At 36.3% G+C, this 13347-nt stretch overlaps 1 protein-coding gene and 1 long non-coding RNA gene across 2 annotated transcripts in view; both read left to right on the forward strand.

Annotated features, from left to right (window-relative positions):
• LOC132152097 (leukocyte immunoglobulin-like receptor subfamily B member 1) overlaps positions 1–13347 on the forward strand; it is a 100450-nt gene that overhangs the window by 83984 nt on the left and 3119 nt on the right. The gene's annotated exons all lie outside the window — the stretch shown is intronic.
• On the forward strand, positions 10294–11811 carry LOC132152098 (uncharacterized). Its single transcript, XR_009436477.1, has 4 exons — positions 10294–10615; positions 10688–10822; positions 11001–11171; positions 11672–11811. It is a non-coding gene; the product is annotated as an uncharacterized LOC132152098 (long non-coding RNA).

Here is a 13347-nt window from a genome sequence, read left to right on the forward strand (position 1 = left end):
ATAAACTGTAAGAAGTAAAAAGCTACAATTTGAGACCAGAAATGGAGTAACTGTATGAGTAAATAATAATTATAATAATGATAATTATAATAATAATGACTATGCACCTTTTGTAAAGAAGCTTGTAAATTAATTTCTCTATGCAATGCTGTTACGTCACGTGACAAAAGAATGAACACTATGTTAAAGCCTTTTATACACTCTTTAAATTATTATTATTATTATTATTATTATTATTATTATTATTATTATTATTATTATTAAACAATACAAACATTAAAACATTAAGGCTGTACACTTAAAATCATAAAGACAAAAAAAAAAAATAATAATAATAGTAATAATATTCACACACATTTGTTGCCAGGGTAACTCCAGTCTATGGTCAAAGCTTATGAGTCCATCACGTGATTAAGGAACGACTCGAAAACCCGAAAGACTCATGAGATGATTCTCTTTCTGGCTCAGACTGCATCGGTTACGCTAATGGGTTTGCCACGTGAGAAAGGAACGACCAAAAAATCCAGAGAATCAAGAGATTGAGATGAACTAATTCATTCTCTTTCTGGCTCAAACTGCATAGGTTGACTTGACAGATAAGAGGAAAGGTGAGCTAATCATAGGATGAAGACCCAGCTAAACAATTAATTAATATTTTCTGTTTATTATAGCATTATAGTTTTGTATTGTTTGTAGTGTGATCAAGATTTGCATAAGTAATAGTAGACGTTAGGGAAGTAACAGAAAAATACAGAATAAACAAGGAAACTGAACTTTTAATTTCCTTTGCATTTTCAAAATATTGTTCACAAATCTGTCTAAATCTGTGTTAGTGAGCACTTCACATTTGCCGAGATAATCCATCCACCTCACAGGTGTGGCATATCAAGATGCCGATTAGACTGCATGATTATTGCACAGGTGTGCCTTAGGCTGGCCACAATAATAGGCCACTTGCATTTATAATTTTGTTCAGTGTATGACGGATATTAAGTCAAGTCAAGTCACCTTTATATAGCGCTTTAAACAAAATACATTGCGTAAAAGCAACTGAACAACATTCATTAGGAAAACAGGGTGTCAATAATGCAAGATGATAGTTAAAGGCAGTTCATCATTGAATTCAGTGATGTCATCTCTGTTCAGTTACATAGAGTCTGTGCATTTATTTGCAATCAAGTCAACGATATCGCTGTAGATGAAGTGACCCCACCTAAGCAAGCCAGATGCTACAGCGGCAAGGAACCGAAACTCCATCGGTGACAGAATGGAGAAAAAAAACCTTGGAAGAAACCAGGCTCAGTTGGGGGGCCAGACGAAACCAGTAGTTCAATTCCAGGCTGCAGCAAAGTCAGATTGTGCAGAAGAATCATCTGTTTCCTGTGGTCTTGTCCTGGTGCTCCTCTGAGACAAGGTCTTTACAGGGGATCTGTATCTGGGACTCTAGTTGTCCTGGTCTCCGCTGTCTTTCAGGGATGTAGAGGTCCTTTCTAGGTGCTGATCCACCATCTGGTCTGGATACGTACTGGATCCGGGTGACTGCAGTGACCCTCTGATCTGGAAACAGACTGGATCTGGTGGCCACGGTGACCTCGGAATAAGAGAGAAACAGACAAATATTAGCGTAGATGCCATTCCTCTAATGATGTAGCAAGTACATTATGTTATGGGAATTGTTTCCGGTTCCGGTTTACCTAATTAATACAGCCTAAAAATCCTTTAATGGATCTGGATATTAAAAGCATATTAGTATGTTATGTGTAAGCCAGGTTAAAGAGATGGGTCTTTAATCTAGATTTAAACTTCAAGAGTGTGTCTGCCTCCCGAACAATGTTAGGTAGGATATTCCAGAGTTTAGGCACCAAATAGGAAAAGGATCTGCCGCCCACAGTTGATTTTGATATTCTAGGTATTATCAAATTGCCTGAGTTTTGAGAACGTAGCGGACGTAGAGGATTATAATGTAAAAGGAGCTCATTCAAATACTGAGGTGCTAAACCATTCAGGGCTTTATAAGTAATAAGCAATATTTTAAAATCTATACGATGTTTGATAGGGAGCCAGTGCAGTGTTGACAGGACCGGGCTAATATGGTCATACTTCCTGGTTCTAGTAAGAACTCTTGCTGCTGCATTTTGGACTAGCTGTAGTTTGTTTACTAAGCTTGCAGAACAACCACCCAATAAAACATTACGATAATCTAACCTTGAGGTCATAAATGCATGGATTAACATTTCTGCATTTGACATTGAGAGCATAGGCCGTAATTTAGATATATTTTTGAGATGGAAAAATGCAGTTTCACAAATGCTAGAAACGTGGTGTGTTTCACCGGGCCGTGAAGAAATATAGAGCTGAGTATCATCAGCATAACAGTGAAAGCTAACACCATGTTTCCTGATGATATCTCCCAAGGGTAACATATAAAGCGTGAAGAGTAGCCGCCCTAGTACTGAGCCTTGAGGTACTCCATACTCAGTGTTGGGAAGGTTACTTTGGAAATGTAATAGGTTACAGATTACAAGTTACCCTATTTAAAATGTAATAGTAGTGTAACTTTTTCAATTACTTTATTAAAGTAATTTAACTGATTACTTTTGATTACTTTTTGATTACTTGTAAAAATCTCTAATAAATGTTTATTTGCAACCGTTAGTCAACATTTACACTATGCAGGTTTAACCTTAAAGTAGAGCTCAATACTGTCAGACTTTCACCATCCTTCATCACTTGAATTAAGATGATCAAATTTGAACACATCCACCACACAATCAGACTTTAGTTATGCATTTTACTTTAAGATTGATCTGAAGTTCAATGCAAATTTAAAATCATAAGAAATTGTTTAGTGAAACTTTTTTTGAAACCAAATCTTTGCATATTTACAGGAAACACTGCTTCTAACAATAGTTTGGAAAGAAAAAGTTGATTAAAAAATAATAAATAAAAGCATATACATCAACTCAAATATGTTTATGTAATAAGCATACCTCCTATTCTGTGTACTAAACTCCTGAAACATTGCTGCTCTTTGTATATTATGATAGTTTTCTCAAAACAAGTTAAATGCTCATGAAGTGATTCATGATAGAGATTGTGTTTATGTGTTCATGTACTAATATATCGAGACGGCAGAGGTTGAAAACACTCCGAGCTTCAGTAGGCCTATGTATAGTAAATGAAACCGCAAGTCTGCATCAATTTCCATGAGGGGTGGACTGGGGAAAAAAAATTCAGACCAGGAAATCTCTAACTCATACAAACAAATTCATGGACAACACTATTTTTTGTATGGACCTGACATAAAAAAGGTATAAATCTTTAGTTTGGGGACATGCAAAATAATTAAAAATTCTCTGCTGAACTGCACCTTCACTTCCATTTTTCTTTTCAGTCTCTTTATTTTGCCCTGTTATCCATCTCTCTCATGACTTCAATACTCAAGATTGAACAAAACTATACTTTCTAAATTGCCTACATGTCAAAATGAGTGCATCACTTCAATATATTTATAGAAAAATCCTAATTCATGAGTCATGTTTTTCCCTCACACAAATTTACCATGCTTTTATTATATAAAAGTACATTAACCTTGTTTTATTTATTTGCAAATGGATTACCATTTGTATTTGTTTTTAAATAAATACATTTGTAAAATAATTTTTAATTTGTGGCATGGTGTATTGTGTGCTTTGTGGCAATAGTAACCTTTGTCTCTGGATTTATAGCAAAATATTAAAACATACATTTTTGTAAGGGTTGTGTAGTTGTCTGTCGTAGCTTCCCCTAAACCTATAATAAAATCTCATTATTTTTCAGCTTAATTACTACTGCAACATTACAATAGATAATAATGATGTAGTTTATGCAGTATTTTGAGTGAGTGTGATCTATGTGCTATTGCTCTTTGACTAAGTGAACAAATACAAAACTACTATAGCATCTTTACAGATGAAACTGACCTGCACTGGAAACCCTGAACAGTAGTTTTGCTTCTCTGCTCCAGCTGTGCGCTACAGTCCACTCCGGTCTCTCTCTCTTGCATTGATTACTCTGAGTCTGATCCAAACCGTTCGACAAAACCAAACAAATCGTCTGCCAGGCCACCGGGAATTGTCGCGGTTCTCCAGATGTCCGGTCCGCGCCTGTTCTCCACAGACATTCAGAACGTGCAGGATTCATAATGTCTTTTGCGGCTTAATATTCGTAGACAATACTCCATGCTTTGATTCAAGTGTACTGACCTACTTTTGATATATTTGTCCAAAATGTGGCATATTCTGTCCGCGTTAGGCAATAGCAATCCCGTTTTTATGACTGGATTCTACGAACCAGACTATGTTTCTGCATCGCGGAAATTATAGGGCCGTGTGTTTCAGAAGAAATCATTTAAATCTGTATGTGTATGTGTGAAATGTAATCCCCTTTGTAATCTTTAAAAATTTCATAAGTAACTGTAATTTAATTACTCACTTTTTCTTAGTAACTGTAACTGATTACAGTTACATTTATTTTGTAATTAAATTACGTAACGCCGTTACATGTAACTAGTTACTCCCCAACACTGTCCATACTGCACTTGTGATCGATATGATACATCTTCATTAACTGCTACGATCTGATGGCGGTCATATAAGTACAATATAAGCCATGCTAATGCACTTCCACTGATGCCAACAAAGTGTTCAAGTCTATGCAAAAGAATGTTGTGGTCAATTGTGTCAAACGCAGCACTAAGATCCAATAAAACTAATAGAGAGATACACCCACGATCAGATGATAAGAACAGATCATTTGTAACTCTAAGGAGAGCCGTCTCAGTACTATGATACGGTCTAAATCCTGACTGGAAATCCTCACATATACCATTTTTCTCTAAGAAGGAATATAATTGTGAGGATACCACCTTTTCTAGTATCTTGGACAGAAAAGGGAGATTCGAGATTGGTCTATAATTAACTAGTTCTTTGGGTTGTGGTTTTTTGATGAGAGGCTTAATAACAGCCAGTTTGAAGGTTTTGGGGACATATCCTAATGACAATGAGGAATTAATAATAGTCAGAAGAGGATCTATGACTTCTGGAAGCACCTCTTTTAGGAGCTTAGATGGTATAGGGTCTAACATACATGTTGTTGGTTTAGATGATTTAACAAGTTTATACAATTCTTTCTCTCCTATAGTAGAGAATGAGTGGAACTGTTCCTCAGGGGGTCTATAGTGCACTGTCTGATGTGATACTGTAGCTGACGGCTGAATGGTTGCAATTTTATCTCTAATAGTATCAATTTTAGAAGTAAAGTAGTTCATAAAGTCATTACTGCTGTGATGTTGGGAAAAGTCAACACTTGTTGAGGCTTTATTTTTCTTTAGTTTAGCCACTGTATTGAATAAATACCTGGGGTTATGTTTGTTTTTTTTTCTAAAAGAGAAGAAAAGTAATCGGATCTAGCAGTTTTTAATGCTTTTCTGTAGGATAGGTTACTTTCCCGCCAAGCAATATGAAATACCTCTAGTTTGGTTTTCCTCCAGCTGCACTCCATTCTTGAACTTGCAAGTTTTCTATCTACAGTCAATAAATTTACATGCATTTTTACACATCCTGTGATTCTGGCTGGAGTTAAACTTTAACACCATGCATATGAGCAAGAGTGATGTTAATGCTTCTCAAGCACCGTTAAAAAAAAGCACAAATTTAAATTATTGTGTTAAGCTTTACTAACATTTCTCATTCTGCATGAAGCACTAATAAAACAAGATCTGAAAGCCACTCTGTGAGCTTCTCTTCACACTGGATGTGGTTTATATTGCATCATGGCATGAGCAACTTCTTAGTAATGTGTATAAGTTAAGCAGACTTTTTCTTTCTAAATACACTTCCTCTTTCACCTTAGCCTTGCAGTTAAATATTGAAACATGCCGGATGTAGACACATCTTTCTAAACATGTTTATAATAAAAAATAAAAACCTGAATAACAATTTTTACTGACTGTGTCACTACTCAGTCAAAAGTGTGTAACATACAGTCACCAGTTTAGTCTGATTCTCCAACAAATGACTTGAGTCAGTTCATTTTAATGTAAATAATTTATATAAATATAAAATTATACAATGTGATAACTATAATACAATTACTGAACAAATGACTCTTATGAGTAGGTTGTTTTAGTGAATCATAAACACTAATGATTACTGAAATAAGGAGAACTTACTGGACACTTACTGGAATTTTTACTTCTGTTGTTCTGGTGTTACCATTATCTTGTATTAAAGGCTCATGATACTACAGACACTGAGCTTTTGTTCAAGACAAGCCATAGTTTAAGATACACATTTTATTGAATAAAAACACATTAAAAGTGTTTGTAAATACAGGCATCAAATACTTAACCAAGAAAGGCACATGAATTCATTAACTGCAATCATAATCATTACATTTGTTTTAATGCTTAAAGGTGCCATGTGCAAAAATTGAGGTAAAAATATCCAAAAAATGACCTACACGCATCAAAAGAATGAGAAGAAATAAGGGCGATGATGTCATTAAAAAAATGTCAAGTTATAGTGCTGCAGAGATATTAACCTTAATTAGCATTAGCATTACTAGCCCCGGCCCGACAGGTGTTGTAATACCAGTTTCGGCCATGGGAGGCGGTATGCGGGCAACATAACCACCAGCCCACCTGCAATACACGAATAACTCGCACGGCTTGTGGGCGTAATCTAACCTGATGTCAATCGTGTGGAAAGTACAGCCCACTTCTTCATTTCAGTTGAGGGAAGAGAGCGGAAGGATGACTATAGCCATTGGCAAGAGACCACCACCCGCTACAGGGAAAGAACCGCGCTCGGAATCACAAATCAAATCCGATAAGAAAAGGAGCCGAACCAAAGTAAACATCGGCACTGCTTTCAATCGCTGGAGACAACTGATGGAAAGAAATGAGGTTTGACACCGAACTTGCAACATTTCTTTTGGATTGGTAAGTTAGATGTTGTTAGTTTTTCGCTAGAAGTTTGTTTTATATGTTTGTGTATTTTTTTCCGGGAAGTTATAACATAGAAATGTATCGAAGGCTGTTCGATAAACGTGCTAATGTTAGCGATGGCTAACCGTAGCTGCGTTTGATAATTAGCTAGCTATAACTTACCCATTTTTTTATATCATAACTAACCTGCTCTGTCTAACTTAGTCTGTTGGTCTCCGTGTCCTCTTTGCTTCGTGGTTTTTCTGTACGTGAGAAAATTGATGTGTGGCGTGAAAGCTTCTGAAAAGAGTCAATTGCGTGTGTCTCACGGTGAATGCTTGAGAGTTGGCAGCTCTGGTTACGTTGGTTGGCGCTAGCTTGGTCAACATCAGCTGTCTGATGTTGACCAATGATGTTGACAGAATGCTGTCTGTCAAATTAATTTAATTCAAATAATGTGTATATACAACTCAAAATGTAATATGAACAAAACGAATAGGAACATATTAACTGGTAAAGGTGAAGGGGAGTAGCTTGAAGATGTCATGTTTCAAAATCACTTGACATCACCCAACGTTCCTCTGGAGGCAAAACGTCCTCTTATAGCAGCGGTTCTCAATTCCAGTCCTCGCGCCCCACTGCTCTGCATATTTTGCACGTTTCTCTTTAACACACCTGATTTAGATAATCAGCTCGTTAGAAATGAACTCCGTGCATGAACTGTGTTCCAATTGTTCATTGCTCCCTACTCCCTGAGCAGGGGAAATCTGTTGAAGTTTACCTTACATCGAAACATTCATTCACTGATTTGTGCTGTGCAGCGTCTTTAAACATGGACAACTGTGACATCATATACCTCTGTAAATCGATACAAATTAAATTCATGTCTTGCACACTTCAATGCACTTTGATTGGAACATATAGCTACGTTCGCTTCGAACTGGAATCATGGCTGAATGTCCTGTGATGTCCACTGCGCAGGGCACTTATGTTCGAATAGTACAAACGTCTAAAGCGCTAAGAGAAACGTTCAAAATGTGCAGAGCAGTGGGGCGCGAGGACTGCAATTGAGAACCGCTGTCTTATAGGCTTCGGCTGCTCTAGGGTTGTTGTGAAGGTAGGGGCGGAGCATAGAGACTATGCCGTTTCTCGTTTGTTACTCTAGAGTAGACCAATTCACTTTATTGAGGCATACTGCCCCCATCTGGTATGGAATGTGGAGTATGACTTGATTTTTTTGCCAGACATGACAGATGCCACCTTTAATCACCTGAGCAGAACTTTCAAAATACATTTTCAGTTTAATACTGACCAACTCATGACAGCGTTCCTATAGAAAAGTCTGACATTTTCTGAAAACATGTTATAAGGCGAACATGATGACCACTACACTACCGAAAGTCCACAGTCCATGAAGTACATTTGTATGTCTTTAATTTTTTTTTTAAAGATCTGAACACAGGTTTGAGGAAGTCTTGAGGCTTTAACACACTCTGTGTCTTTAACTGTCTGTCATCATTCAATCAGTATGGAGCTCAGTCAACTTCCTCTTGTGCTCTGTGAGTATTATTCTATGTATTTCGGTAAGTGTTAATTGCTATTATTTTATTTAAATAGTTATATTATTCAGTGTACCTATATATATATATATATATATATATATATATATATATATATATATATATATATATATATATATATATATATAAATAACAATTTATATATATATAGGCTATATATAGCTGGATATTATTAATATTATTATTACTGCTCTCTGAGTTTCAAGCCCAGCTCTAGTCCAGGATATTCTGTAAGAGTGAGAGATGATTTTGAGAGAGGAAGTGTGCAGTTAGTACTGTTTGTGAGAGAGAATGCACTCTGCTGTGTTGTAGATCAGTTTGTTTGTTCAGTCATTCAGTTTTGTGCTTTGTAATGGTTGGTTTGTTATATATATATATTCTCAGCTTTCTTAAAACAATCTGATTTTTTTTAACCAGATCATAATCTGTGCTCAGATGCAATTAGTTCTAGACAAATTAAAAAAATAACAAAATAGACAAATGATAAGCTCAGTGTTTACAATTTAATGAGTTTCTTCTCTTTGTGTTTAAGTGCTGATTTCAAACATCCACTCTCGACAAACTAAAGGTGAGTGAATTTGATTCATTCAAGAGTTCATTGTTCACTGGAGACTCAGTTACTCTGAGATGTGAGGTGGATCAGTCATGGGGTGGATGGGAGTTTCTCAGAGGGCCCTATAATACCAAGAAGTCTGCTAGTTTCCGTCCGGCGCCATTCGCATTTCCCCGTCCAGCGCCACGTCATTTAATTAGCAAATGCATTTGCGCCCATTAAAAAAAAAAAAAGCTGAAAATAGACTGCGCCATAGACAAACGCCAACCTGGTCTAAAGTCTAAAGTGCCCGTTGACTTTGCTTATTACACACAACGATGCACATCACACAAACATGCCAAATATTAAAAACAAAAGGATTACAGTGTAAAATTATTGTGTAGGCTACATAAATATAAAAATGTAATGATGGATAACATGTATTAGAATTGATCATTGCATGTATTAGAATTAGGCTACCTTTGTAATTCAGCCTTTTACTTATTATGAATGAAATTGGTGAATTAATGGAATAATCGTGCCAATACACACACACATATATTACTGACTCATCTCGTGGAGCTTTGGTAGACACTGCTTGACCCGTAGATGATCTGCTCGCGCGCTTTAACTTCGCGCACGAGCAGATCGTTTTTTTTTTTCGCTTGAGAAGCGTTCAGATTTTCCATCAACAAATTCCACCATGTAAATAGCGATCCGCCATGGCGCGAGCGGATCTCGCTCTTAAATGGAATGGGAGATGACACTCTGATGTGTGTATTGAACGTTACGTCCATTACTTATTAAGAGAATAGGGACAACCCATTCCAAAAATTCGCCCTGGCGCACGGACCGTTTTTCCGTCGTATAAAGAGCAAAAGTGGATTTGGACGCGCCCTGAGTGCATCTGCACCGTGCGCTTTACACTTTGCGTTTAGATCGTTAAAATAGGGCCCAGAATCTACTGAAGCTGCAAATAAAACAATCAATTCACTGAAAGTCTCTAATGGAGGAGAGTACAGGTGCAGAGCACAAAGAGGAGGACTTTACACAAATTACAGTGAAACAGTAACAGTGACAATATACAGCAAGTATTTTCATCAAATAATGATCTGCTCTGAGAACACAATGACAATAATTCACAAGACACTGAATCAATTATTATAACAGCTTTAGAGAACAACACTTTAGTCTAACTTGATTTACCGATCATACAGTAAAAACAGGACATTATATTCATTGTGAATTGTTGTCATTGTACAGAAAGACAGAAATCCAAAGTGAGCATTAAACCTGATCAACATGTATTCAGAGGAGAGACAGTCACTCTCAGATGTGACATTGATGGTGAAAGAGTCACTAACTGGAAGTACAGCTGGAATAAAGACGGTTCAGACAGTGTTTTCAGTGAACTACAGGAACACACATTCAGTTCTGTTACTGAGTCTGACGCAGGTAAATACTCCTGTTATGGAGCAAAGAGAGGAGGATCACGAACATCACACATCAGTGATGAAGTTACACTTACAGTATCAGGTGAGTTTGATCATCTCTTCATAAACACACACAAGTTTGACATGTTATTAATGAGTGATTTCTGTATTTCAGATAAACCCAGACTAGTTTTAAGTGTTGCTCCACAGAAGTGGTTGACTGAAGGAGATCCAGTGACTCTGATCTGTGAGGTTAAAGACTCCTCTACAGGCTGGACATTCAACTGGTTTACTGTTACTGTTTCATCAGGTAAGATATAGTGTACTTCATGTGATAATATCTGAATAAACTGGTTTAATCATAAAAATTATAGAGATTAAAAATCACATAAACTAGTCATAATACCGATTATACCAACACAGGCAATTTAAAAGTCTCATGTAAATATAACTCCTCATTTCTAGAGGTAACTCTACACTTTTTACAGACTACAGGAATCGTCATAAGCTGCTCTCAGACAGCAGCAGAGGAGCTGGAGGAAACTACACGGTCAGTTCTGCTGCTCTGAATCACACAGGAGTTTATGTGTGCAGCGCAGAGAGAGGAAAACCAGTCTATAGCACATGGAACAGCAACAAACAACCACTATGGGTCACTGGTGAGTTCAGACTAAATGAAATGAAACTCTTCTGAAATTTTACTTGATCTTTTAAGAGCATGAATTGTTATGAAATTTGATTCTGTCATAATACAAGGTTACTACTGAATTGTGTCAATGGAGAAAGATGCTTTCTCTTCTAGCAGAGATTAAAACAACGGTGGAGGAAGGGGACAGCGGCAACTCGGGGTGGCACAGACATTTTCATTATTTCAGTGTAAAAAAATGAGTTTAACAATAATGTACTAGACTGTTTTATTGCCCACAACACAACTGAATACAATTAATTTGTACTTAATTAGAATTGAGATAATGGTTGATTAAATCAACTCATTAAATGATAATGGTTTCTCCGAAGCTTTTTTTCCTCCAGAACTAACACTTATGAAGTTGTCTCAGTTGTCTTTGGCTTGCTTGCTGATGGCATAAACATTGTACATTGTGTAAAGTGTTAAATCAATAAAACTGTCTTGATATCCATACTGTAATTGTCTTCTCAGGTGTTTCTCCTCCAGTCTCTCTGATCATCAGTCCCAGCAGAACTCAACACTTCACATCTGTCTCTCTCTCTCTGAGCTGTGAGGACCAGAGTAACTCTGATAGATGGACAGTGAGAAGATACACAGACAATGAGCAACTGGAAGATTGTTTACTATCACGCTGGGGATCACAAACAGGATCTACATGTACAATCAACTCCACCAGCATATCACACACTGGAGTGTACTGGTGTCAGTCAGAATCTGGAGAGATCAGTCATCCTGTTAATATCACTGTACACCGTGAGTCTGAGTTTCTGTATTTTATTTTTTCATTGCAGAATTTTTTAATTAGCACTATTTTAATTTACAATGCAGTACACAAAACTGTTGATTAAACAAAATCAGGAAGCATCAGTCTGCACTACAAACAAACGAAAAACACTAAGTGGGCAAAAGATACCAAAAATTTAGTTTTGTAAGAAAATTGTAAGAAAAACTGTAATCTGTATTAGTATTATTATTATTAATATTGTGATGACTATGATGTTTATTATTATTATTAAATATGTGTAACCATATAGTTGCAATATACTATTTACAATCAGCACACATTTCCTCTGTTTGTGTAGTTGGTATGATTCTGGAGAGTCCTGTTCATCCTGTGACTGAAGGAGATTCTCTGACTCTACGCTGTTTATATGAACATTCAACTCCACCAATCCTCAGAGCTGATTTCTATAAAGATGGATCACTCATCTAGAGTCAAACTACAGAGATGATCATCTCTACTGTCTCAAAGTCACATGAGGGTTTCTACTACTGCAAACACCCAGAGAGAGGAGAGTCACCCAAGAGCTGGATCTCAGTCACAGGTGAGACTGTACATCAATAAACACTGTTGAAATATTTCTGTATTATTTAAAGCTCTCATCTAAATGTAAAATCTATGTGTCTCAGCTTCCTCCACAACATCAGAGTCTGATGGTCCCAATCCCATGATAATTGGAGTGACCGCAGGACTGACTGGGACATTTCTGATCATCATATTCTTGGTCCTGTTGTGGCGCTACAGAAACAACAAAGGTTCATTATCTGACATATTAAAACTCAATTAAACATTATAATAGGTTTAGGGGGAGCTAGGACAGACAACAACACAACCCTTATGTAAATTAACATGATTTTACTATGAATCCAAAGACAATGGTTACTATCGTTCAACTATGGTAACCACAAATGTAATTTTTTTTTTTTTTACAAATCAGTTTATTTAAAAATAAATACAAATGGTAATGGTAAAATAATACTAATAAAAATAATAAAACTTTTACTATAATAAAAGCATGGTTAATTTTATAGGGGGGATCATAATGATTCATGTTCAGTATTAGGATTTTTCTATAAAGATATTGTAATGATGTACTAATTTAAATTGTCTGCAATTTGTCTGAAAGTATAGTTTTGTTAAATCTTAAGTATTAAAATCATGAGAGCAAGAGAAATCAGGCCAAAATAAAGAGACTGAAGAGAAAAATGGAAGTGAATGAGCAGTTCAGGAGAGAACTTTTAATTATTTCGCATGTCCTTAACCTAAAGATTTAAACCTTTTTTATGTCAGGTCCAAAAAAATAGTGTTGTACATGTTTCAGAGTTTGTTTGTATGAGTTTTGAGATTCCCCCTTCAGAATTTTCCC

Source organism: Carassius carassius, chromosome 1 (genome assembly GCF_963082965.1).
Source record: "Carassius carassius chromosome 1, fCarCar2.1, whole genome shotgun sequence".
NCBI lineage: Eukaryota > Metazoa > Chordata > Actinopteri > Cypriniformes > Cyprinidae > Carassius > Carassius carassius.